Below are 27,581 nucleotides of genomic sequence, written 5' to 3' on the forward strand. Positions count from 1 at the left end.
TTATGCCACGGCCGCAGGGCACTATATAAAAGTGACCCCCGGCTGTGGCATTATCTGTCCAGCTAGTGGAGCCCGGTGCTGGTTTTAAAAATACGGGGGACCCCTACTCTTTTTGCCCCCCGTATTTTTGGGACCAGGACCAGGCGCAGAGCCCGATGCTGGTTGCTTAAATATGGGGGAACCCCTTGTTGAAATATGGACAACAGACTATGGTTTCGTTTATATGCATGTAGTTACCGTACAGGGGCAGCAGATGGCGCTGTATAGTTACAGAGATGTAGTGTTTGTCTGTTGCATATGTTATGTACTTGTTTGTTTTACCTCACATGTGTTATTCTAGAAGAGTCTCTGAGGGAGAAGGACATAAGCTGATGATACTGAAACCTGTTGTATTGATCCTGCTATTTCAGTACTATATAAACAAGATATACATCTCAAGTCTCGTTCTGTCTGTATACAAGGTAACTCCTGAGGTAATACTTTATCTAAGGCTCCCCACTGCACACCTATGGTATCGATCCATCGCACTATACCAACAGGTTATGGGCCCAGACTGGAGTCTGTACAAGATAAAGTTTTCAGGAGTGCATCCTAAGCAGCATCCAGATCACGAGTCGCACTGCAAGTCCCAGCAGGCGCAGACAGCAGACTGTGTAACGCACACAAGAAACAACCCAGGAGAACCTTGGAAAGAAAACTGTGAGTAAAACAAGTTTAATACCACAGAAGAATAGAGAGATCTATACAAGGAAGGGTTATGGCAAATTACACAGATCTCAGACTAGCTGCAAGCAAGCTTTCTAATGAGAACTATCAAACATGGAAGTTTAAAGTAGAAATGCTATTAACCAGAGATGATTTATGGGATGTTATAAATGCAGACAGACCTGAAGGAGAGGATCAGCAGTGGATTAAGAAGGACAGACAGGCAAGAGCCACTATAAGTTTACTAGTGGAAGATGAACAGCTTATACACATAAGACAAGAGAGTACAGCTAAAGGCATGTGGTGTGCTTTGCAGAGAGTGCATGAAGGAGCAAGTTTGAACAGCAAACTATTCCTATTAAGAAAATTATATCAAATGAGATTTAATAAAGGCAAGACAATGCAAGAACACATCAGTGCACTACTAGAGATAACCATACAGCTCAGGTCAATGGGAGAAGAAATCAAAAGCAACCACATAGCAGCCATCCTCCTTTGCAGTTTACCAGATACATACAGTGCACTAATAAACGCACTAGAAATGAGACCTGAAGCAGAAATCACACTAGACTTTGTGAAGAACAGGCTCATAGAGGAGTATCAACGCAGAAAGGAGCTTACAGAGTGCAATACTGAAAGTGACACAGAGAAAGCACTTAAAATGGCGGACACTAAGCCACACACCAGGGAAACAAGAGCATGTTTCAGATGCAAGAAAGTGGGTCACCTGAAAAAAGATTGCACCATATGGAAGACAGAGCAGCATAAACCACCAGAAAGATTACACAAACAAAGAGCCAAAGCCACACTTACAGATACAGGAGCACACAAGTGGAATGGAACATTTAAAGCGACAGTAAACCAATTATCAGAAAAGTGGTATGTAGACTCAGGAGCGACTAGTCACATGACAAATAACAAGGACTTCTTTACTGAACTTGATTTGAACCATAAAGAAACAATCTACCTAGCAGATGGAACAAATATCATTGCAGAAGGGAAAGGGAATGGTAAATTCCTATGTTCCAAGGGTAATGGCAGCTATACAGAAATACCCGTAACAGATGTGCTATATGTTCCCAAGCTTGAGGGAGCACTGCTATCAGTAAAGAATCTAGTAGAAAAAGGACTTACTGTAAAGTTTCAGAATAATAAGTGTTTTATCCAAAACGGAAGAGAAACACTAGCTACAGCCAGAATAAAAGAACATTTATACTGTCTGGATATTGCAGCACAGCAGGCAAAGCTGAGTACACAGAAACACGCTGACTGTATTCACAAGTGGCATAGAAGATTAGGACACAGACACCCAGATTGCATAAAGGAAATGCAGAAGAGAGACCTAGCCAGGGATCTCAAAGTGTCAGACTGTTCAGAAATGATGAAGTGTCAATGTTGCATAAAAGCGAAAGCGACAAGAACAACAATTCCTAAGAAAAGTGAAAACAGAGCTTCCAGACCACTAGACCTGGTACATAGTGATGTATGCGGACCTATGAAAACGCGAACCGTAGGAGACAAAAGGTATATACTGACATTCATTGACGACTACTCCAGGTTCACAGTCACTTATCTAATAAAAAGTAAAGATGAAGTCTTTGAAAAGCTGCAAGACTATGTGAACATGACCAGAAACAGGTTCAAGAGGAATATGCTAACTCTACGCAGCGACAATGGAGGCGAGTTCACAGGACAGAAAATAGAACGGTACTTAAGAGGACTCGGTATTGAGCATCAGAAGACAGTACCATATACACCAGAGCAAAATGGCGTATCTGAGAGGAAAAACAGATCACTAACAGAAATGATAAGGTGCATGCTTACAGATTCAGGACTACCTGATAAATATTGGGGTGAAGCAGCAGCAACAGCCACCTATCTTCAAAACAGACTACTTTCCAAAGCAGTAAGGAAGACACCATATGAGCTGTGGCACGGTAAGAAACCCAGCTTAAAGCACGTTAGAGTTTTTGGATGCAGAGCCTTCGTTTACATTCCTGCTGAAAAACGAAGCAAGTTGCAGAACCGGGCAGAAGAGGGAGTTCTAGTCGGCTATAGTGAACATTCAAAAGGCTACAGAATCTTAAATCCAAGAACTGGAAAAGTAGTTATAAGCAACAGTGTGACATTCATAGAAGAAACACGAGATGATGTCATAACTCCAGTAGACTCTACTGAAGAAGAAGAAAGCACCAAATTCAAAGAAAAAGATGAAGTAGAGATCACACAAGAAGTTGAAGTACAACACGAGACAAATACCAGCGACACTCATGAGAGTGCATCCGAGGGTGTGAGACGCTCTTCAAGAGAAAATAAGGGAAAAGCACCTATACGTTTATCTTACAAAGCAAAAGCCATTAACATGCAAGAACCTGCATCACGAGAAGAAGTTGCTAAAGGATATTCACAGAAATTTGGAGAAGATTATGATGAAACGTTTGCTCCAGTTGTGAAGCACACTACCATTAGAACCTTACTCCTAACAGCAGCCATAAAGGGTATGCAAGTGAAACATTTCGATGTAAAGACGGCTTTCCTACATGGTGAACTAAAGGAAGATATATACATGGAACAACCACCAGGCTTCGTGAATTCTCAGAACCCAGATCACGTATGTAAACTGAACAAAAGTATATATGGTCTTAAACAAGCAGCAAGAGCATGGAATACAAAGATAAATGGAGTTCTGACAGAAAAGGGATTCATCAGAAGCAAAGCAGACCCATGTCTCTATACGAAGTTGATAGAGGAAAGATGGTTCTATGTATTAATTTACGTGGACGATTTGCTAGTTTGTTTCGAACAAGAAGGGGACGAAGTTGAATTGTTACAAGAACTAAACCGTCAGTTTGAAACAAAAGACCTCGGCCACATAACGCATTACTTGGGAATGCAAATCTCAAGAGAAGGTGATGGAACATTCACACTAAGTCAGAGATACAAAATTCAGGAAACCATTGAGGAATTTGGTATACAAGATGCAAAGACAGCAAGCACTCCTATGGAGACAAGTTATGAAAAGGAACCAAATGATCAGAGCAACCTGTTAGAGGATAACCATCTATACAGAAAAGCCATAGGAAAATTGCTATACATTGCAACCGTCACCAGACCAGATATCTCCACAGCAGTTGGGATTTTAAGCAGAAAAGTCTCAAAACCAACAAAGATGGATTGGAACGCAGTTAAGAGGGTAATTCGTTACTTAAAGGGAACGATTAACAAGAAGCTTAAGCTCTCAGCAAACACAAGTCACAAGTTAACAGGATACGTTGATGCAGATTGGGCTGGAGACACAAGTGACAGAAAATCCACAAGTGGATATCTATTCTCTATTGGAGAAGGATTAATCAGCTGGACAAGCAAGAAGCAGTCTACCGTAGCACTATCTTCTACAGAAGCTGAATATATTGCAGCAGCTCACGCCAGTCAAGAAGTGGTATGGTTAATGCAACTACTATCAGACCTAGGAATGCCTCAAGAAGAACCTATCAAGATATATGAGGATAATCAAGGATGCATTGCATTAGCGCAAACAGAAAGAGTGAACCCAAGAACCAAGCACATTGATGTCAAGCATCACTTCCTGAGGGATCTACAGGAACAAGGTCTTATAGAGTTGAACTATTGCCCAACAGAAGATATGACAGCTGATATCATGACTAAGCTTCTTACCAGAGAGAGACATTGGAGACTTACGTCAAAGATGGGTCTAACTGAAGAAACCCAGTCTGTTGAGAAGGGGTGTTGAAATATGGACAACAGACTATGGTTTCGTTTATATGCATGTAGTTACCGTACAGGGGCAGCAGATGGCGCTGTATAGTTACAGAGATGTAGTGTTTGTCTGTTGCATATGTTATGTACTTGTTTGTTTTACCTCACATGTGTTATTCTAGAAGAGTCTCTGAGGGAGAAGGACATAAGCTGATGATACTGAAACCTGTTGTATTGATCCTGCTATTTCAGTACTATATAAACAAGATATACATCTCAAGTCTCGTTCTGTCTGTATACAAGGTAACTCCTGAGGTAATACTTTATCTAAGGCTCCCCACTGCACACCTATGGTATCGATCCATCGCACTATACCAACACCCCTGTCATTTTTTACCCCATATTTTTGCAACCAGGATCGGCTCAAAGAGCCCGAGGCTGGTTATGCTTAGGAGGGGGGACCCCACGCATTTTTTTTAATGATTTTACAGTGTTTAATTAAAAAAAAAAAAAAAATAAACACCAGCACGGATCACACAGATCCGGCCGAGATTGATTGTAAAAAAAAAACGGCAGTGTTTTGCTAATCACTGCCGTAAAAATAGGTTAAAAAAAACGAATGACATCGACATCGGAAGAAAAGAAAAACCCGAATACGACAGCTTAGTAAATCCATCGTAATCAATTCAAAAAGTTGCAGTTTTACACTGTCGATGTCATTCGTGATTGAACTTTGACCTTTTTTCGGAAATTACGAATCTTAGTAAATTTACCCCAAAGTCGAAAAATATTGCAGTACACACATCAAGTACAAACTACACACAGATGGCCTCCGTGCACGTACTTATTCTGCCGTGCGTGCACATATTAGCTATTTGCGTATGGTAGCTCCCGCGGTCCTGCTTATTAGAGCGTGGTGTGAGTATTTACGGTAGTGTTTGTAGTCGCATGAAAAAGCCATAAAAACACATTACATATTTAATCCAAATAGTGCACCATGTACACATTGTCTCCCTGCATCACACCAGCAGGTTACAACAGTTTAAATGGTATTAGAACAAAGGGATTCATCTTTACAGGATAGGAGGGGACAGAACAAGGTTATAAGGTGGTGTTTGGTATCCAGCTGTAGGCTATTTTAAGGGCAATATTCCGGTGTTGGTTTGCAGAAGATCGCACGCTCCTGCGAATAGTTATGCGCAGGAGCAGAATATAGATATTAACTGTGTTTACTGTACATTTGGTATGCGGCGGGAACCCAGAGGAGACCACCTGCAAGGGCACCTGGAACAGACATTGCCCACCTATTCAAACCAACCTATGACCTCTCCTGTACTGTAAATGACCATCCCTGTGTCCAATGGACAAAGAGATTACAGTATCCATTGTGTTAGGTTTTGGAATATTGTATAAAAGAGCCAGCTGCATGCCCGGCCAGTACACAGACTCTGAAGGTCATGTACCTTGATGACTGAGGACCAGACTGGGAAGTGCAGGTGAAACCAAACACGTATGTAACATTGATTGTAGCCATTATTCTATTGTATTGTATTGTATTGTATTGTTTATATTGTTACCCCCTGCAAGTAAAGAACCGTTGGTGGGTTAGACCCCAACCTAGTTTTGAATTATAATTGGTGTCGTGTCCCATTTCCTTGCTAAGGTTTAAAGCGTATTTACAGCCACTCGGGCTGCTGCATTGTGCTAACAGCATGTAGGCTTGTGTATGCAAACTGTGTAGTCACTACGCCCTTTCGGCGTACATACGCAGAGTGCGGACACTGTACGATCTTGTGTACGTAAGGTTTGTGAACAATATAAGGGTGAAAGGTTAATTACAGCGGCAGCAGCGGCTCAATATTAAAGTGCATCAAGTGTGTTTAAAGTATAACCTTTTTAGTCCTGTAAGTAGACTGACGTTTACAATATATATATATATATATATATATATATCAGAGAAGAACGAGGCGGCACTCAGAGACTTCAAACAGCAAATGAATTTAGTGCAAAATCTGCAGTGATACAATCAACGTTTCGGGGTATTCACCCCTTCATCAGGATAACAAATACAGTGTAAAACATCACCTTATATAGGTGCACTCACCCCCTGGTGTCTTCCCCACGCCTGGCTGCCGCTGGCCGCGCCGGTCCGGCCCGTCATCCGCCCACCCCGAGTGACCACTTCCGCCGGAAGTGACGTCGCGTAGTGACGTTGCGGGTCCCGGCCGCGTTGCCCCGGTAACGCTGTGTAAACAAATAACGTATAATAGTACAACGGCTCACGGACATATGGCAGAAGGTGATTAAAGTACAATGTGACCTTTTGTGCATAAAGATCATATATTGTCACATACCTGTAAATCTATATGAACCAAACATTACCCTGTGTTAGGGATCATATCTTTCACGCATAAAGTGACCAGTGCCAAACTGACGTAAACAGTGAAAAATTAATACTAAAAAACATGCATGTGTCAAAACCTTAAAACCCCCTTTATGGGTACATCCTACATGTCAGACAACCTCCGTGTATATCCATGGTATATGGACTCGTGCCTCAAATTCATAATCTGAATCTGGGCCTCTCCCTTAATTTATATCTTAGTGTTTCTGCCCTCCGTTATTATACGTTCCGTGAGCCATGTCCTTCCATACATCTAAAATTGACATATTAAAAATTGACATATTAAAAACAACTGTGTTTAAAATCATTTGTGGACCCCACTTTCTGGTCCACAATATCTAAATCTCTTGTCCTTTATATTTTATATCGTGAAAACATCCAAATAGTAATACTATAAACAGCACATATAAACTCTACACAGAAGGCCAAAACCTGACGGAATATCCTGAAACCCTGGCTATTTATAAAACCCCCTTTATTTTTCTCTCCTACGATGTCCCCCACCCAGCATTGCGATCACAGACTATATAGGATCTCAATGATCAGAGGAAATTACTCAAGCCCAATGATTCATTGAGCCCCTTCGGTCTTACTGTATCCAGTCTGAAGATCCAACGCGACTCCAGCTGTAAAAGTTTAAGTGATCTATTTCCCCCTCTGATGGACTCCGGCACGTGGTCAATTATTCGATGTCTCAACGTGGCGAGACCATGTTTGGAGTTCAAAAAATGGCGTGCCACGGGTTGATCACTCACCCCCGTATTGATGGCAGCTCTGATGGCTTGTCTGTGCTGTGCCATCCTAACTTTGATTTTGAATGGCAAGATAACGGCCAATTAATGGTGTATTTCTTGGCCGAGTGGGGATGCGAGATCATGTTACTAGTGGACATGTAGCTGCACGTTGTGCATCCAATGCATTTGTAGCAGCCATTCGGTCTACTTAAAAAGTGTGAGGGAATCTTTTTCTTAAATTTACTCAGATCAGTTTTTACCACCAAGTCTTTGATGTTTTTACCTCTTTTATAGCTTAGCATGATTCTAGTATTTTTCAATGATTTGAGGCCAGGGTCTGAAGAGATCATTGGCCACAAGGTTTTGGCCTTCTTGCTGGTATGACGACTGTTAGTGTCATAGGTGTTCACCCAGGGGAGCCTATCCTTCTCCAGTCGTGGGACCTTCGTAATCAATAGGTTCCCCTCTCTTGGGATACCGCTTTGGCACGGGCTGTTTTTAACAGGGACCTTGGGTAGCCCCTTTGTACAAATTTCTCTTCCATGAGATCTAATTGTGGATCAAGATCCTCAGCTAGACTCGTGACCCTACAGGCCCTTAAAAACTGGGAGTATGGTAGCCCTTGAATGGTGGGAGTGGGATGGAAACTGTTGTAACTCAAAATGGTATTTCTATCGGTGGGTTTAGTGTATAATTTAGTAATGATGTCTCCATGCTGTATATTATTGGAGACATCCAGGAACTCAATCTGCGTGTGGCTACTTTTCACTGTCAGCTTGATCGGACTGGTGGACTTGTTCTGCACATTAATTATTTCCAGGAGCATTTGCTCATCCCCGGTCCAGAACATCAAAAGGTCATCTATATAGCGATAATATAAGAGAATCTCTTTGGTAATTGTCGGATTCTCATAGAATAGACCTTTCTCCACCTCCCACATGTACGTATTGGCGAAGGCCGGCGCTACTGCCGATCCCATCGCACACCCTGTTAACTGTTTGAAGAATTTATCTTCAAACAGAAAGTAGTTGTGGGTAAGAGTGAATTCCAGTAGTTTCAGGAATAGTTCGATGTCAGGTCCTGTGTATGCTGTATTACCTGTAAGGAGTCTTCTCACCGCCTGTATCCCCTCACCATGTGGGATACAGGTGTAGAGACTGGTGACATCCATGGTTGCCATAAGCATATTGTCTGGCACCTTTCCCATCTCAGTGAACTTTCTTAGCAAGGTACTGGAGTCCTTAAGATGGGTGAATGTTTGTTGTATACAAGGCTGCAAATAGGCATCAAGAAATATTGCTAGGGGTTCGCACAGAGACCCCCGGGCCGAGATGATGGGTCTCCCCGGGGGCCTCTGCGCGTCCTTGTGAACCTTAGGGAGTGTATAGAAAATGGGTACAATGGGATATTCAGTGCTAAGTTTCTGAATAACCGTCTTGGTTAATAATCCCTGTGCATCCGCTTCCCCAAGTACACATTCCAATTCTTTCCTATATTGCAGTGTGGGATCTTTTTCCAACCTACAGTAGGTATCAGTATCCCCCAACAATCTAAGGCATTCATCAACATAATCAGCAGTGTTCTGAATAACAACAGAGCCCCCCTTATCCGCCCCCCTAATAATAATGTCCTGTCTTTTACTGAGGGCTTTCAGGGCAGTGTTCTCCTCTGTGGAGAGGTTGTTGTATGTGTATGGCACCTTATCTGTTCCTGCCAATTCTAATAACCTGCTGAAAGTCTTGACTGACGCATTATTAGACACAGGATCAAAACGTGAATTCGGACCCAGTCTACTGACCCTTTCTGGGAGATGACTCACAGCCACATTCCTCGGCTGCTTCTCAAAGTATTCCTTCAATTTCAATGTTCGCTGCAGTTTGAACGTATCAACTTTCCATTGAAATTTGTTCGGCCTATTGGTTGGGACAAAGGACAGTCCTTTTTCAAGGACACTTACCTCGGCAGGAGATAGGACACTTGACGATAAATTGAAGATTAGGTCCTCCTTGCTTTGGGGGGCCTCCCCCTTCTTTTGCCTGTACCTTTGTCCCCCCCGCCTGGTGCACCTGCCTCTCGGGCAGCTATTAAAGCCCGAGTCTTATACATATATATATATATATATACATACATACATATAAATAAACAAGTTGCAGAGGCGGCACTCAGCGGACTTCTTAAATTAATAAATAAATTCTAGGACCACGCCAGCATTTAAGAAGTCCACTGAGTGTCGCCTCTGCAACTTGTGTTTATGTTTTCCCTGAGGGGGTTTGGATGGCACCGAGGCTGCTGTTTGTGGATACACTTGTGAGTGCCAGATCTCTTCTACATATATATATATATATATATATATATATATATACATATAGCACTACTATCTCACTGTGCATGCACCAAGGTTCTTTAGCGATGCTGCTCACTGTGAGGATTTCTGTGCAAAGTGACTGGGAGTGGGGAGAAAAACACAAGGGTGTCGCTACCATTTTCAGGGCATGTCTCAGCCTACACTGTGATCCTACACGCAAAAAATATGACACCACCGTCTGAGATCCCACAGCCATTCTGCGCGACCATAGCCTTTCACTTATCCTTTGTTTAATAAAACCTTATTCTTCTGCCAAAGCCAGATAAGAAATCTGAACTATTTGCTTCCCTCTATCATTGTTTATTGGATTGTCCTTCAATGAAGACATTTTGGATGTATGTCTACTTAATTTTGTTCCTTTGTCCCATGAGTAAGCTATTTTTGGTGTTTCATTGTTTGGTACTAGATTTACCAGTGGCTGTAGAGGGAAATAATAAGAAATATTTGCAAAACAATAAATTTCAAAACGGCAGTGACATTTTCAAGATGCAATTAAACCTAACTATTAATAATAATATTGTATTCCTAAATTTACAGACACACATACGTAATGTTACTCATATACTGTAAAACACACACAGTGAAGATTTATCTTTGATGTTTTTATTTTTCCCATAAAAATCAAGCAGCTAGAGTGTAACATATTCCTTATATTAACCTCTATTCAAGCATATTAGAAATTAGTGTCCTTTGTTTGTGATTGGGCATCCATCCAACCAACCAACCAACCAACCAACCAACCATATCATACAATTAATCTTTAATTCTCAGTATACCAGCAACTTGTAGTGCTATAAAACCTTAACATATTACTCCTTTTCCTTTATAATAGTCATTACCTGAACAAATCTAATTTCAGGGGAAAAAATCTCCTGTCCTTCTATGCATTCAATACCCTGATACAGTAGAAGATCAGTAGTAAAGTAGAGTAAGAACAGAGAAAAAAGAGAGAAAAAATTAGTGATGTGCACCGGACATTTTTCGGGTTTTGTGTTTTGGATTCGGTTCCGCGGCAGTGTTTTGGATTCGGACGCGTTTTGGCAAAACTTCCTGAAAATTTTTTGTCGGATTCGGGAGTGTTTTGGATTCGTTTTTTTTTACAAAAAAAACTCAAAAACAGCTTAAATCATAGAATTTGGGGGTCATTTTGATCCCATAGTATTATTAACCTCAATAACCATAATTTCCACTCATTTTCAGTCTATTCTGAACACCTCACACCTCACAATATTATTTTTAGTCCAAAAATTTGCACAGAGGTCGCTGGATGGCTAAGCTAAGCGACCCAAGTGGCCGACACAAACACCTGGCCCATCTAGGAGTGGCACTGCAGTGTCAGACAGGATGGCACTTCAAAAAAAATTTCCCCAAACAGCACATGATGCAAAGAAAAAAAGAGGCGCACCAAGGTCGCTGGATGGCTAAGCTAAGCAACCCAAGTGGCCGACAAAAACACCTGGCCCATCTTGGAGTTTGCACTGCAGTGTCAGGCAGGATGGTACTTCAAAAAAATTGTCCCCAAACAGCACATGATGCAAAGAAAAAAAGAGGTGCACCAAGGTCGCTGTGTGACTAAGCTAAGCGACCCAAGTGGCCGACACAAACACCTAGCCCATCTAGGAGTGGCACTGCAGTGTCAGGCAGGATGGCACTTCAAAAAAATTGTCCCCAAACAGCACATGATGCAAAGAAAAATGAAAGAAAAAAGAGGTGCAAGATGGAATTGTCCTTGGGCCCTCCCACCCACCCTTATGTTGTATAAACAGGACATGCACACTTTAACGAACCCTCATTTCAGCGACAGGGTCTGCCACACGACTGTGACTGAAATGACTGGTTGGTTTGGGCCCCCACCAAAAAAATAAGCAATCAATCTCTCCTTGCACAAACTGGCTCTATAGAGGCAAGATGTCCACCTCATCATCATCCTCCGATTCCTCACCCCTTTCACTGTGTACATCCCCCTCCTCACAGATTATTAATTCGTCCCCACTGGAATCCACCATCTCAGGTCCCTGTGTACTTTCTGGAGGCAATTGCTGCTGGTGAATGTCTCCACGGAGGAATTGATTATAATTCATTTTGATGAACATCATCTTCTCCACATTTTCTGGAAGTAACCTCGTACGCCGATTGCTGACAAGGTGAGCGGCTGCACTAAACACTCTTTCGGAGTACACACTGGAGGGAGGGCAACTTAGGTAGAATAAAGCCAGTTTGTGCAAGGGCCTCCAAATTGCCTCTTTTTCCTGCCAGTATACGTACGGACTGTCTGACGTGCCTACTTGGATGCAGTCACTCATATAATCCTCCACCATTCTTTCAATGGTGAGAGAATCATATGCAGTGACAGTAGACGACATGTCAGTAATCGTTGGCAGGTCCTTCAGTCCGGACCAGATGTCAGCACTCGCTCCAGACTGCCCTGCATCACCACCAGCGGGTGGGCTTGGAATTCTTAGCCTTTTCCTCACACCCCCAGTTGCGGGAGAATGTGAAGGAGGAGATGTTGACGGATCACGTTCCGCTTGACTTGACAATTTTCTCACCAGCAGGTCTTTGAACCTCTGCAGACTTGTGTCTGCCGGAAAGAGAGATACAACGTAGGTTTTAAATCTAGGATCGAGCACGGTGGCCAAAATGTAGTGCTCTGATTTCAACAGATTGACCACCCGTGAATCCTGGTTAAGCGAATGAAGGGCTCCATCCACAAGTCCCACATGCCTAGCGGAATCGCTCTATTTTAGCTCCTCCTTCAATGTCTCCAGCTTCTTCTGCAAAAGCCTGATGAGGGGAATGACCTGACTCAGGCTGGCAGTGTCTGAACTGACTTCACGTGTGGCAAGTTCAAAGGGTTGCAGAACCTTGCACAACGTTGAAATCATTCTCCACTGCGCTTGAGTCAGGTGCATTCCCCTCCTTTGCCTATATCGTTGGCAGATGTATAGGCTTAAATGGCCTTTTGCTGCTCCTCCATCCTCTGAAGCATATAGAGGGTTGAATTCCACCTCGTTACCACCTCTTGCTTCAGATGATGGCAGGGCAGGTTCAGGAATGTTTGGTGGTGCTCCAGTCTTCGGCACGCGGTGGCTGAATGCCGAAAGTGGCCCGCAATTCTTCGGGCCACCGACAGCATCTCTTGCACGCCCCTGTCGTTTTTTAAATAATTCTGCACCACCAAATTCAATGTATGTGCAAAACATGGGACGTGCTGGAATTTGCCCAGATGTAATGCACGCACAATATTGGTGGCATTGTCTGATGTCACAAATCCCCAGGAGAGTCCAATTGGGGTAAGCCATTCTGCGATGATCTTCCTCAGTTTCCGTAAGAGGTTGTCAGCTGTGTGCCTCTTCTGGAAAGCGGTGATACAAAGCATAGCCTGCCTAGGAACGAGTTGGCGTTTGCGAGATGCTGCTACTGGTGCCGCCGCTGCTGTTCTTGCTGTGGGAGGCAATACATCTACCCAGTGGGCTGTCACAGTCATATAGTCCTGAGTCTGCCCTGCTCCACTTGTCCACATGTCCGTGGTTAAGTGGACATTGGGTACAACTGCATTTTATAGGACACTGGTGACTCTTTTTCTGAGGTCTGTGTACATTTTCGGTATCGCCTGCCTAGAGAAATGGAACCTAGATGGTATTTGGTACCGGGGACACAGTACCTCAATCAAGTCTCTAGTTGCCTCTGAATTAACGGTGGATACCGGAACCACGTTTCTCACCGCCCAGGCTGCCAAGGCCTGAGTTATCTGGTTTGCAGCAGGATGACTGCTGTGATATTTCATCTTCCTCGCAAAGGACTGTTGGACAGTCAATTGCTTACTGGAAGTAGTACAAGTGGTCTTCCGACTTCCCCTCTGGGATGACGATCGACTCCCAGCAGCGCTAGCAGCAGTAGGCGTTACACTCAAGGATGCATCGGAGGAATCCCAGGCAGGAGAGGACTCGACAGACTTGACAGTGACATGGCCTGCAGGACTATTGGCTTTCCTGGGTAAGGAGGAAATTAACACTGAGGGAGTTGGTGGTGTGGTTTGCAGGAGCTTGGTTACAAGAGGAAAGGATTTAGTTGTCAGTGGACTCCTTCCGCTGTCACCCAAAGTTTTCGAACTTGTCACTGACTTCTGATGAATGCGGTCCAGGTGACGTATAAGGGAGGATGTTCCTAGGTGGTTAACGTCCTTACCCCTACTTATTACAGCTTGACAAAGGCAACACACGGCTTGACACCTGTTGTCCGCATTTGTGTTGACATAATTCCACACCGAAGAGCTGATTTTTTTTGTATTTTGACCAGGCATGTCAATGGCCATATTCGTCCCACGGACAACAGGTGTCTCCCCGGGTGCCTGACTTCAACAAACCACCTCACCATCAGAATCCTCCTTGTCAATTTCCTCCCCAGCGCCAGCAACACCCATATCCTCATCCTGGTGTACTTCAACAGTGACATCTTCAATTTGACTATCAGGAACTGGACTGCGGGTGCTCCTTCCAGCACTTGCAGGGGGCGTGCAAATGGTGGAAGGCGCAAGCTCTTCCCGTCCAGTGTTGGGAAGGTCAGGCATCGCAACCGACACAATTGGACTCTCCTTGGGGATTTGTGATTTAGAAGAACGCACAGTTCTTTGCTGTGCTTTTGCCTGCTTAAGTCTTTTCATTTTTCTAGCGAGAGGATGAGTGCTTCCATCCTCATGTGAATCTGAACCACTAGCCATGAACATAGGCCAGGGCCTCAGCCGTTACTTGCCACTCCGTGTCGTAAATGGCATATTGGCAAGTTTACGCTTCTCATCAGACGCTTTAAATTTTGATTTTTGGGTCATTTTACTGAACTTTTGTTTATTTGATTTTACATGCTCTCTACTATGACATTGGGCATCGGCCTTGGCAGACGACGTTGATGGCATTTCATTGTCTCGGCCATGACTAGTGGCAGCAGCTTCAGCACGAGGTGGAAGTGGATCTTAATCTTTCCCTATTTTAAACTCCACATTTTTGTTCTCCATTTTTTAATGTGTGGAATTATATGCCAGTATCAATAGCAATGGCCTACTACTATATATACTGCGCACAACTGAAATGCACCACAGGTATGGATGGATAGTATACTTGACGACACAGAGGTAGATAGAGCATTGGCCTACTGTACCGTACTGCTATATATTATATACTGGTGGTCAGCGAACTGTGCAAAACTGAAATGCACCACAGGTATGGATGGATAGTATACTTGACGACACAGAGGTAGGTACAGCAGTGGCCTACTGTACCGTACTGCTATATATTATATAGTGGTGGTCAGCAAACTGTGCAAAAATGAAATGCACCACAGGTATGGATGGATAGTATACTTGACGACACAGAGGTAGGTACAGCAGTGGCCTACTGTACCGTACTGCTATATATTATATACTGGTGGTCAGCAAACTGTGCAAAAATGAAATGCACCACAGGTATGGATGATAGTATACTTGACGACACAGAGGTAGGTACAGCAGTGGCCTACTGTACTGTACTGCTATATATTATATACTGGTGGTCAGCAAACTGTGCAAAAATGAAATGCACCACAGGTATGGATGGATAGTATACTTGACGACACAGAGGTAGGTACAGCAGTGGCCTATTGTACCGTACTGCTATATATTATATACTGGTGGTCAGCAAACTGTGCAAAAATGAAATGCACCACAGGTATGGATGGATAGTATACTTGACGACACAGAGGTAGGTACAGCAGTGGCCTACTGTACCGTAATGCTATATATTATATACTGGTGGTCAGCAAACTGTGCAAAACTGAAATGCACCACAGGTATGGATGGACAGTATACTTGACGACACAGAGGTAGGTACAGCAGTGGCCTACTGTACCGTAATGCTATATATTATATACTGGTGGTCAGCAAACTGTGCAAAACTGAAATGCACCACAGGTATGGATGGATAGTATACTTGACGACACAGAGGTAGGTACAGCAGTGGCCTTCTGTACCGTACTCCTATATATTATATACTGGTGGTCAGCAAAATTATGCACTGTACTCCTACTATATACTGTCTACAATGCAGCACAGATATGGAATGTTTTTCAGGCAGACAACGTATACTGGTGGTCACTGGTCAGCAAAACTCTGCACTGTACTACTCCTCCTATATAATATACTGGTGGTCCCCAGTCCCCACAATAAAGCAGCACACTGAGCACAGATATGGAGTGTTTTTCAGGCAGACAACGTATACTGGTGGTCACTGTCAGCAAAACTCTGCACTGTACTGCTATATATACAGCTGCTCCCCAGTCCCCACAATTAAGCAGTGTGAGCACAGATATATGCAGCACACTGAGCACAGATAAGGAGCGTTTTTTTCAGGCAGAGAACGGATAAAACTGGTGGTCAATGATCAGCAAAACTCTGCACTGTACTCTTCCTATATTATACAGCTGCTCCCCAGTCCTCCCCACAATTAAGCAATAAAGCACAATCAATCAAGTTCAACAATAAACGGAGAGGACGCCAGCCACGTCCTCTCCCTAACATTGCCAATGCACGAGTGAAAATGGCGGCGACGCGCGGCTGCTTATATGGAATCCGAATCTCGCGAGAATCCGACAGCGGGATGATGACGTTCGGGCGCGCTCGGGTTAACCGAGCCATACGGGAGAATCCGAGTATGCCTCGGACCCGTGTAAAATGGGTGAAGTTCGGGTGGGTTCGGTTTCCGAGGAACCGAACCCGCTCACCACTAGAAAAAAATGAGTGATCTAGTGATGTGCACCGGAAATTTTTCGGGTTTTGTGTTTTGGATTCGGTTCCGTGGCCGTGTTTTTGGATTCGGACGCGTTTTGGCAAAACCTCCCTGAAAATGTTTTGTCGGATTCGGGTATTTTTTTACAAAAACCCCTCAAAAACAGCTTAATTCATAGAATTTGGGGGTCATTTTGATCTCATAGTATTATTAACCCCAATAACCATAATTTCCAATCATTTCCAGTCTATTCTGAACTAGAGATGAGCGGGTTCGGTTTCTCTGAATCCGAACCCGCACGAACTTCATGTTTTTTTTCACGGGTCCGAGCGACTCGGATCTTCCCGCCTTGCTCGGTTAACCCGAGCGCGCCCGAACGTCATCATGACGCTGTCGGATTCTCGCGAGACTCGGATTCTATATAAGGAGCCGCGCGTCGCCGCCATTTTCACACGTGCATTGAGATTGATAGGGAGAGGACGTGGCTGGCGTCCTCTCCATTTAGATTAGAAGAGAGAGAGAGAGAGAGATTGACCTGATTTACTGGAGATTAGGAGTACTGTAGAACTGTAGAGAGTGCAGAGTTTACTAGTGACTGACCACAGTGACCACCAGACAGTGCAGTTTTATTTAATATATCCGTTCTCTGCCTGAAAAAAACGATACACAGTGACTCAGTCACATACCATATCTGTGTGCACTGCTCAGCCCAGTGTGCTGCATCATCTATGTATATATCTGACTGTGCTCAGCTCACACATCTTATAATTGTGGGGGAGACTGGGGAGCACTGCAGTGCCAGTTATAGGTTATAGCAGGAGCCAGGAGTACATATTATTATTAAAATTAAACAGTGCACACTTTTGCTGCAGGAGTGCCACTGCCAGTGTGACTGACCAGTGACCTGACCACACTGACCACCAGTATAGTTAGTAGTATAGTATACTATATTGTGATTGCCTGAAAAAGTTAAACACTCGTATCTGACTGTGCTCAGCTCACACATCTTATAATTGTGGGGGAGACTGGGGAGCACTGCAGTGCCAGTTATAGGTTATAGCAGGAGCCAGGAGTACATATTATTATTAAAATTAAACAGTGCACACTTTTGCTGCAGGAGTGCCACTGCCAGTGTGACTGACCAGTGACCTGACCACACTGACCACCAGTATAGTTAGTAGTATAGTATACTATATTGTGATTGCCTGAAAAAGTTAAACACTCGTCGTGTGACTTCACTTGTGTGGTGTTTTTTTTTTATTCTATAAAAAACTCATTCTGCTGACAGACAGTGTCCAGCAGGTCCGTCATTATATAATATATACCTGTCCGGCTGCAGTAGTGATATATATATATTTTTTATATCATTATTTATCATCCAGTCGCAGCAGACACAGTACGGTAGTTCACGGCTGTAGCTACCTCTGTGTCGGCACTCGGCAGTCCGTCCATAATTGTATACCACCTACCCGTGGTTTTTCTTTCTTTCTTCTTTATACATACATACTACTACTACATCTCTTTATCAACCAGTCTATATTAGCAGCAGACACAGTACAGTACGGTAGTCCACGGCTGTAGCTACCTCTGTGTCGGCACTCAGCAGTCCATCCATAATTGTATACTAGTATCCATCCATCTCCATTGTTTACCTGAGGTGCCTTTTAGTTGTGCCTATTAAAATATGGAGAACAAAAATGTTGAGGTTCCAAAATTAGGGAAAGATCAAGATCCACTTCCACCTCGTGCTGAAGCTGCTGCCACTAGTCATGGCCGAGACGATGAAATGCCAGCAACGTCGTCTGCCAAGGCCGATGCCCAATGTCATAGTACAGAGCATGTCAAATCCAAAACACCAAATATCAGTAAAAAAAGGACTCCAAAACCTAAAATAAAATTGTCGGAGGAGAAGCGTAAACTTGCCAATATGCCATTTACCACACGGAGTGGCAAGGAACGGCTGAGGCCCTGGCCTATGTTCATGGCTAGTGGTTCAGCTTCACATGAGGATGGAGGCACTCAGCCTCTCGCTAGAAAAATGAAAAGACTCAAGCTGGCAAAAGCAGTAGCACCGCAAAGAACTGTGCGTTCTTCGAAATCCCAAATCCACAAGGAGAGTCCAATTGTGTCGGTTGCGATGCCTGACCTTCCCAACACTGGACGTGAAGAGCATGCGCCTTCCACCATTTGCACGCCCCCTGCAAGTGCTGGAAGGAGCACCCGCAGTCCAGTTCCTGATAGTCAGATTGAAGATGTCAGTGTTGAAGTACACCAGGATGAGGAGGATATGGGTGTTGCTGGCGCTGGGGAGGAAATTGACCAGGAGGATTCTGATGGTGAGGTGGTTTGTTTAAGTCAGGCACCCGGGGAGACACCTGTTGTCCGTGGGAGGAATAGGGCCATTGACATGCCTGGTGAAAATACCAAAAAAATCAGCTCTTCGGTGTGGAAGTATTTCACCAGAAATGCGGACAACAGGTGTCAAGCCGTGTGTTCCCTTTGTCAAGCTGTAATAAGTAGGGGTAAGGACGTTAACCACCTCGGAACATCCTCCCTTATACGTCACCTGCAGCGCATTCATAATAAGTCAGTGACAAGTTCAAAAACTTGGGCCGACAGCGGAAGCAGTCCACTGACCAGTAAATCCCTTCCTCTTGTAACCAAGCTCACGCAAACCACCCCACCAACTCCCTCAGTGTCAATTTCCTCCTTCCCCAGGAATGCCAATAGTCTTGCAGGCCATGTCACTGGCAATTCTGACGAGTCCTCTCCTGCCTGGGATTCCTCCGATGCATCCTTGCGTGTAACGCCTACTGCTGCTGGCGCTGCTGTTGTTGCTGCTGGGAGTCGATGGTCATCCCAGAGGGGAAGTCGTAAGCCCACTTGTACTACTTCCAGTAAGCAATTGACTGTCCAACAGTCCTTTGCGAGGAAGATGAAATATCACAGCAGTCATCCTGTTGCAAAGCGGATAACTGAGTCCTTGACAACTATGTTGGTGTTAGACGTGCGTCCGGTATCCGCCGTTAGTTCACAGGGAACTAGACAATTTATTGAGGCAGTGTGCCCCCGTTACCAAATACCATCTAGGTTCCACTTCTGAAGGCAGGCGATACCGAGAATGTACACGGACGTCAGAAAAAGACTCACCAGTGTCCTAAAAAATGCAGTTGTACCCAATGTCCACTTAACCACGGACATGTGGACAAGTGGAGCAGGGCAGGGTCAGGACTATATGACTGTGACAGCCCACTGGGTAGATGTATGGACTCCCGCCGCAAGAACAGCAGCGGCGGCACCAGTAGCAGCATCTCGCAAACGCCAACTCTTTCCTAGGCAGGCTACGCTTTGTATCACCGCTTTCCAGAATACGCACACAGCTGAAAACCTCTTACGGCAACTGAGGAAGATCATCGCAGAATGGCTTACCCCAATTGGACTCTCCTGTGGATTTGTGGCATCGGACAACGCCAGCAATATTGTGTGTGCATTAAATATGGGCAAATTCCAGCACGTCCCATGTTTTGCACATACCTTGAATTTGGTGGTGCAGAATTTTTTTAAAAACGACAGGGGCGTGCAAGAGATGCTGTCGGTGGCCAGAAGAATTGCGGGACACTTTCGGCGTACAGGCACCACGTACAGAAGACTGGAGCACCACCAAAAACTACTGAACCTGCCCTGCCATCATCTGAAGCAAGAAGTGGTAACGAGGTGGAATTCAACCCTCTATATGCTTCAGAGGTTGGAGGAGCAGCAAAAGGCCATTCAAGCCTATACAATTGAGCACGATATAGGAGGTGGAATGCATCTGTCTCAAGTGCAGTGGAGAATGATTTCAACGTTGTGCAAGGTTCTGATGCCCTTTGAACTTGCCACACGTGAAGTCAGTTCAGACACTGCCAGCCTGAGTCAGGTCATTCCCCTCATCAGGCTTTTGCAGAAGAAGCTGGAGACATTGAAGGAGGAGCTAACACGGAGCGATTCCGCTAGGCATGTGGGACTTGTGGATGGAGCCCTTAATTCGCTTAACAAGGATTCACGGGTGGTCAATCTGTTGAAATCAGAGCACTACATTTTGGCCACCGTGCTCGATCCTAGATTTAAAACCTACCTTGGATCTCTCTTTCCGGCAGACACAAGTCTGCTGGGGTTGAAAGACCTGCTGGTGAGAAAATTGTCAAGTCAAGCGGAACGCGACCTGTCAACATCTCCTCCTTCACATTCTCCCGCAACTGGGGGTGCGAGGAAAAGGCTCAGAATTCCGAGCCCACCCGCTGGCGGTGATGCAGGGCAGTCTGGAGCGACTGCTGATGCTGACATCTGGTCCGGACTGAAGGACCTGACAACGATTACGGACATGTCGTCTACTGTCACTGCATATGATTCTCTCAACATTGAAAGAATGGTGGAGGATTATATGAGTGACCGCATCCAAGTAGGCACGTCACACAGTCCGTACTTATACTGGCAGGAAAAAGAGGCAATTTGGAGGCCCTTGCACAAACTGGCTTTATTCTACCTAAGTTGCCCTCCCACAAGTGTGTACTCCGAAAGAGTGTTTAGTGCCGCCGCTCACCTTGTCAGCAATCGGCGTACGAGGTTACATCCAGAAAATGTGGAGAAGATGATGTTCATTAAAATGAATTATAATCAATTCCTCCGCGGAGACATTGACCAGCAGCAATTGCCTCCACAAAGTACACAGGGAGCTGAGATGGTGGATTCCAGTGGGGACGAATTGATAATCTGTGAGGAGGGGGATGTACACGGTGATATATCGGAGGATGATGATGAGGTGGACATCTTGCCTCTGTAGAGCCAGTTTGTGCAAGGAGAGATTAATTGCTTCTTTTTTGGGGGGGGTCCAAACCAACCCGTCATATCAGTCACAGTCGTGTGGCAGACCCTGTCACTGAAATGATGGGTTGGTTAAAGTGTGCATGTCCTGTTTTGTTTATACAACATAAGGGTGGGTGGGAGGGCCCAAGGACAATTCCATCTTGCACCTCTTTTTTCTTTTATTTTTCTTTGCGTCATGTGCTGTTTGGGGAGGGTTTTTTGGAAGGGACATCCTGCGTGACACTGCAGTGCCACTCCTAAATGGGCCCGGTGTTTGTGTCGGCCACTAGGGTCGCTTATCTTACTCACACAGTCAGCTACCTCATTGCGCCTCTTTTTTTCTTTGCGTCATGTGCTGTTTGGGGAGGGTTTTTTGGAAGGGACATCCTGCGTGACACTGCAGTGCCACTCCTAAATGGGCCCGGTGTTTGTGTCGGCCACTACGGTCGCTAATCTTACTCACACAGCTACCTCATTGCGCCTCTTTTTTTCTTTGCGTCATGTGCTGTTTGGGGAGGGTTTTTTGGAAGGGACATCCTGCGTGACACTGCAGTGCCACTCCTAAATGGGCCCGGTGTTTGTGTCGGCCACTAGGGTCGCTTATCTTACTCACACAGTCAGCTACCTCATTGCGCCTCTTTTTTTCTTTGCGTCATGTGCTGTTTGGGGAGTGTTTTTTGGAAGGGCCATCCTGCGTGACACTGCAGTGCCACTCCTAGATGGGCCCGGTGTTTGTGTCGGCCACTAGGGTCGCTAATCTTACTCACACAGCTACCTCATTGCGCCTCTTTTTTTCTTTGCGTCATGTGCTGTTTGGGGAGGGATTTTTGGAAGGGACATCCTGCGTGACACTGCAGTGCCACTCCTAAATGGGCCCGGTGTTTGTGTCGGCCACTAGGGTCGCTTATCTTACTCACACAGTCAGCTACCTCATTGCGCCTCTTTTTTTCTTTGCGTCATGTGCTGTTTGGGGAGTGTTTTTTGGAAGGGCCATCCTGCGTGACACTGCAGTGACACTCCTAGATGGGCCCGGTGTTTGTGTCGGCCACTAGGGTCGCTAATCTTACTCACACAGCTACCTCATTGCGCCTCTTTTTTTCTTTGCGTCATGTGCTGTTTGGGGAGGGTTTTTTGGAAGGGACATCCTGTGTGACACTGCAGTGCCACTCCTAAATGGGCCCGGTGTTTGTGTCGGCCACTAGGGTCGCTAATCTTACTCACACAGCTACCTCATTGCGCCTCTTTTTTTCTTTGCGTCATGTGCTGTTTGGGGAGGGTTTTTTGGAAGGGACATCCTGCGTGACACTGCAGTGCCACTCCTAGATGGGCCAGGTGTTTGTGTCGGCCACTAGGGTCGCTTAGCTTAGTCATCCAGCGACCTCGGTGCAAATTTTAGGACTAAAAATAATATTGTGAGGTGTGAGGTATTCAGAATAGACTGAAAATGAGTGGAAATTATGGTTTTTGAGGTTAATAATAATATGGGATCAAAATGACCCCCAAATTCTATGATTTAAGCTGTTTTTTAGGGTTTTTTGAAAAAAACACCCGAATCCAAAACACACCCGAATCCGACAAAAAAAATTCGGTGAGGTTTTGCCAAAACGCGGTCGAACCCAAAACACGGCCGCGAACCGAACCCAAAACCAAAACACAAAACCCGAAAAATTTCAGGCGCTCATCTCTATTCTGGACACCTCACAATATTATTTTTAGTCCTAAAATTTGCACCGAGGTCGCTGTATGGCTAAGCTAAGCGACCCAAGTGGCCGACACAAACAACTGGCCCATCTAGGAGTGGCACTGCAGTGTCAGACAGGATGGTACTTAAAAAAATAGTCCCCAAACAGCACATGATGCAAAGAAAAAAAGAGGTGCACCAAGGTCGCTGGATGGCTAAGCTAAGCGACCCAAGTGGCCGACACAAACACCTGGCCCATCTAGGAGTGGCACTGCAGTGTCAGACAGGATGGCACTTAAAAAAATAGTCCCCAAACAGCACATGATGCAGAGATAAATATATATATATAATATATATATATATATATACTGGTGGTCAGCAAAATTCTGCACTGTCCTCCTACTATAATACTGCGCACAACTACAATACAGCACAGATATGGATAGTATACTTGACGACACAGAGGTAGAGCAATGGACTACTGTACCATACTGCTATATTTATACTGGTGGTCAGCAAAATTCTGCACTGTCCTCCTACTATAATACTGCGCTCAACTACAATGCAGCACAGATATGGATAGTATACTTGATGACACAGAGGTAGAGCAATGGACTACTGTACCGTACTGCTATATATATACTGGTGGTCAGCAAAATTCTGCACTGTCCTCCTACTATAATACTGCGCACAACTACAATGCAGCACAGATATGGATAGTATACTTGACGACACAGAGGTAGAGCAATGGACTACTGTACCGTACTGCTATATATATATACTGGTGGTCAGCAAAATTCTGCACTGTCCTCCTACTATAATACTGCGCACAACTACAATGCAGCACAGATATGGATAGTATACTTGACGACACAGAGGTAGAGCAATGAACTACTGTACCATACTGCTATATATATATATACTGGTGGTCAGCAAAATTCTGCACTGTCCTCCTACTATAATACTGCGCACAACTACAATGCAGCACAGATATGGATAGTATACTGGACGACACAGAGGTAGAGCAATGGACTACTGTACCGTACTGCTATATATATACTGGTGGTCAGCAAAATTCTGCACTTTCCTCCTACTATAATACTGCGCTCAACTACAATGCAGCACAGATATGGATAGTATACTTGACGACACAGAGGTAGAGCAATGGACTACTGTATCGTACTGCTATATATATACTGGTGGTCAGCAAAATTCTGCACTGTCCTCCTACTATAATACTGTGCACAACTACAATGCAGCACAGATATGGATAGTATACTTGACGACACAGAGGTAGAGCAATGGACTACTGTACCGTACTGCTATATATATACTGGTGGTCACCAAATTCTGCACTGTCCTCCTACTATAATGCTGCACACAACTACAATGCAGCACAGATATGGATAGTATACTTGACGACACAGAGGTAGAGCAATGGACTACTGTACCGTACTGCTATATATATATATACTGGTGGTCAGCAAAATTCTGCACTGTCCTCCTACTATAATACTGCGCTCAACTACAATGCAGCACAGATATGGATAGTATACTTGATGACACAGAGGTAGAGCAATGGACTACTGTATCGTACTGCTATATATATAGGTGGTCAGCTAAATTCTGCACTGTCCTACTATAATACTGCGCACAACTACAATGCAGCACAGATATGGATAGTATACTTGACGACACAGAGGTAGAGGAATGGACTACTGTACCGTACTGCTATATATATACTGGTGGTCAGCAAAATTCTGCACTGTCCTCCTACTATATACTACAATGCAGCACAGATATGGAGCGTTTTTCAGGCAGAGAACGTAGATATTTTCAGCACACTGAGCACAGATATTTGCAGCACACTGAGCACAGATATTTGCAGCACACTGAGCACAGATATTTGCAGCACACTGAACACAGAAACTGAGAGAACGCAGCCACGTCCTCTCGCTATCATCTCCAATGCACGAGTGAAAATGGCGACGACGCGCGGCTCCTTATATAGAATACAAATCTCGCGAGAATCCGACAGCGGGATGATGACGTTCGGGCGCGCTCGGGTTAACCAAGCAAGGCGGGAAGATCCGAGGCTGCCTCGGAACCGTGTAAAATAGGTGAAGTTCGGGGGGGTTCGTATCTTGACGAACCGAACTCGCTCATCTCTAGAGTGATCCAGATGTTCTGATTTCCACTTCTCCACAACTATATAGGTGTGTGTTTATTTCATTTTATTGAACAAGCGACTCTTTTCTCACTGCCAGTCTTTTTTTAGGTGTAAGGGCCCCCATACATCAGCGAAAAATTGTTCAATTCCTTCATGGCTGTGGAATCGGGGAAATTAAAAATCCTGAATCCCAGATACCAAGCAAGCATGGTCGGGATCGGTAAATCGGGGATCACCGATCATCGTCAAACAGTGATTCCGTCAGATCAGGGAAACGAGTTTGTCATGGGTATGTAGATGCAGCAAGTGGGAGTGCAGTTACAAATTACAGTAAAGGTGTGATGTGGGCATGTAGTCATGACCTGTAGTCAAAATGACCCGGAAAAAATTCACAAACGTAGCGGCATGGCGGGTCTCAACATGCAGGTGCTACAAGCCTCATGTGTACACTGCAATTTAGATTTCAGTTTGGACATGTCCCCACTGCCAGCTTCTAAGTGACATACAGCTAGATGACAATGGTGCAGCCCTAACATCACACCATCTGACATCAGATAAAAGGGGTCATTTATAAAAATGCAATGCTTTTGTAAGGGGTCCATACTCCATAGCAGTACTAATTGCTGCTAATTGCTAAGGTGCTGCTGCACATATTAGTATACAACACTGTTAGGGGTGGTATACTTCATATATGCTTTTTCCTTTCAAACAAAAATAATGAATCATGAGGAAATTATTAATTTAACAACACATTTGCTAGGTGAAAACCAACTGAGGTAATGAATGCATAACATTAATTTGTATCAAGAAAGAAAAGGGGGCTGGGGACTGCATGGTATAATCAGGTCCAGCGGTACCATTAGGCAGCTGCCTAAGAACATCGGTCACTGGAGTGCGCCACTGAGTCTACCAGACAAAAAAAGAAAGAAAGATATCTCTTTACTTCTTTTACAAGGCACTGGTGGCAGCCGTGTGTCTAATCATTCACAGCTGCTGCTATTCCTGATCCCCATCACACAGGTAATTATTGGTCACTGCCACTGAGTCTCTGCAGCATCCAAGATGTAAGTACTGTTGTGTACTGTGTAACAGCACGGGTACCCACTCTCAGCTTTCTCCTCCCCTTCTCTTTGCTCCCCTTCCTTTGGAGAAAAGCAAGCTCCTGGCATGGGCAGGGGAATATTAACAGTGCACACTGTACAGTGACAGGCAGGGGTGTATCTACCCATTGGCCAGGATGGCACTCGCCAGGGGCGCCAGGCAAGGAGGGGGCGCCGCCTGGCAGTGCCATCCACGTCCAGGGGGTAGAATCCAGTAGTACTGTCAGACTTGGTGACTGTCTGTTTGTGCTGACGCCAGTGTCAGGCGGCAGCGCACCGCACCTCACTTGTAATCAGACTCAACATAAACTACAGCTCCCAGCATCCCTTGTTGAAGGGAGCTGTAGTTTATTTTGAGTCTGATTGATCACTAGTGCAGTGCTGTACCGCTGGACACCTGCGCAGCCAGTCACAAGGTACAATCCGGATTAAGTGAGGGGAGGGGTGGCACAAGACTGCACTGCACGGCATTGACCTTCGGGAAGTGGACAGAGTGGAAGCAGGGGGCGGGGCTACACAGCACTCAGTCAGTGCCAGGCAACCAAGCAGCATGGAGGAGAGGGGGAGAGGACAAGGAGCTACTAAAGTACATGCATTGAGTGTACCCTGTCTGTGAAGTGAGGGGGGTAAACACTATATAGTCTGTCTGTATGTGTGTCTGTGACTGCATTTATGAATGTGACTATATGTGTATGTGTGTGTATAAGTATCTACTGTATTTATGTGTGTATTAGTGTGTGACTATGTATGTGAATAAGTTTGTAACTATGTATGTATGTGACTGTACTTTATTTCATATGTACTGTATGTATTTTATGTGTGACAGTATGTATGTAAGTGTATATGTGCGTGACAGTATGTATGTAAGTGTATATGTGTGTGCCTATGGGCGGGATCAGATGTACTAATGGCAGCGGGGGTTATTCTGTAAGGTTTGCAGATTCTGCTAAACAGCAGAACCTGTAGTCCTTTCTATTGCATGCTGGGGGATGCTCATCCATCTTAGTACAAGGTGGTCCAGCATGCTGAATGGCCTGTTCAGCGACTGCGACCGCAATTTATTTGTGGTCGCAGCAACCGTAGAATACCCCCTGCATCTGCAGCTAGG

This window comes from Pseudophryne corroboree, chromosome 1 (genome assembly GCF_028390025.1).
Source record: "Pseudophryne corroboree isolate aPseCor3 chromosome 1, aPseCor3.hap2, whole genome shotgun sequence".
In the NCBI taxonomy this organism is placed as follows: Eukaryota; Metazoa; Chordata; class Amphibia; order Anura; family Myobatrachidae; genus Pseudophryne; species Pseudophryne corroboree.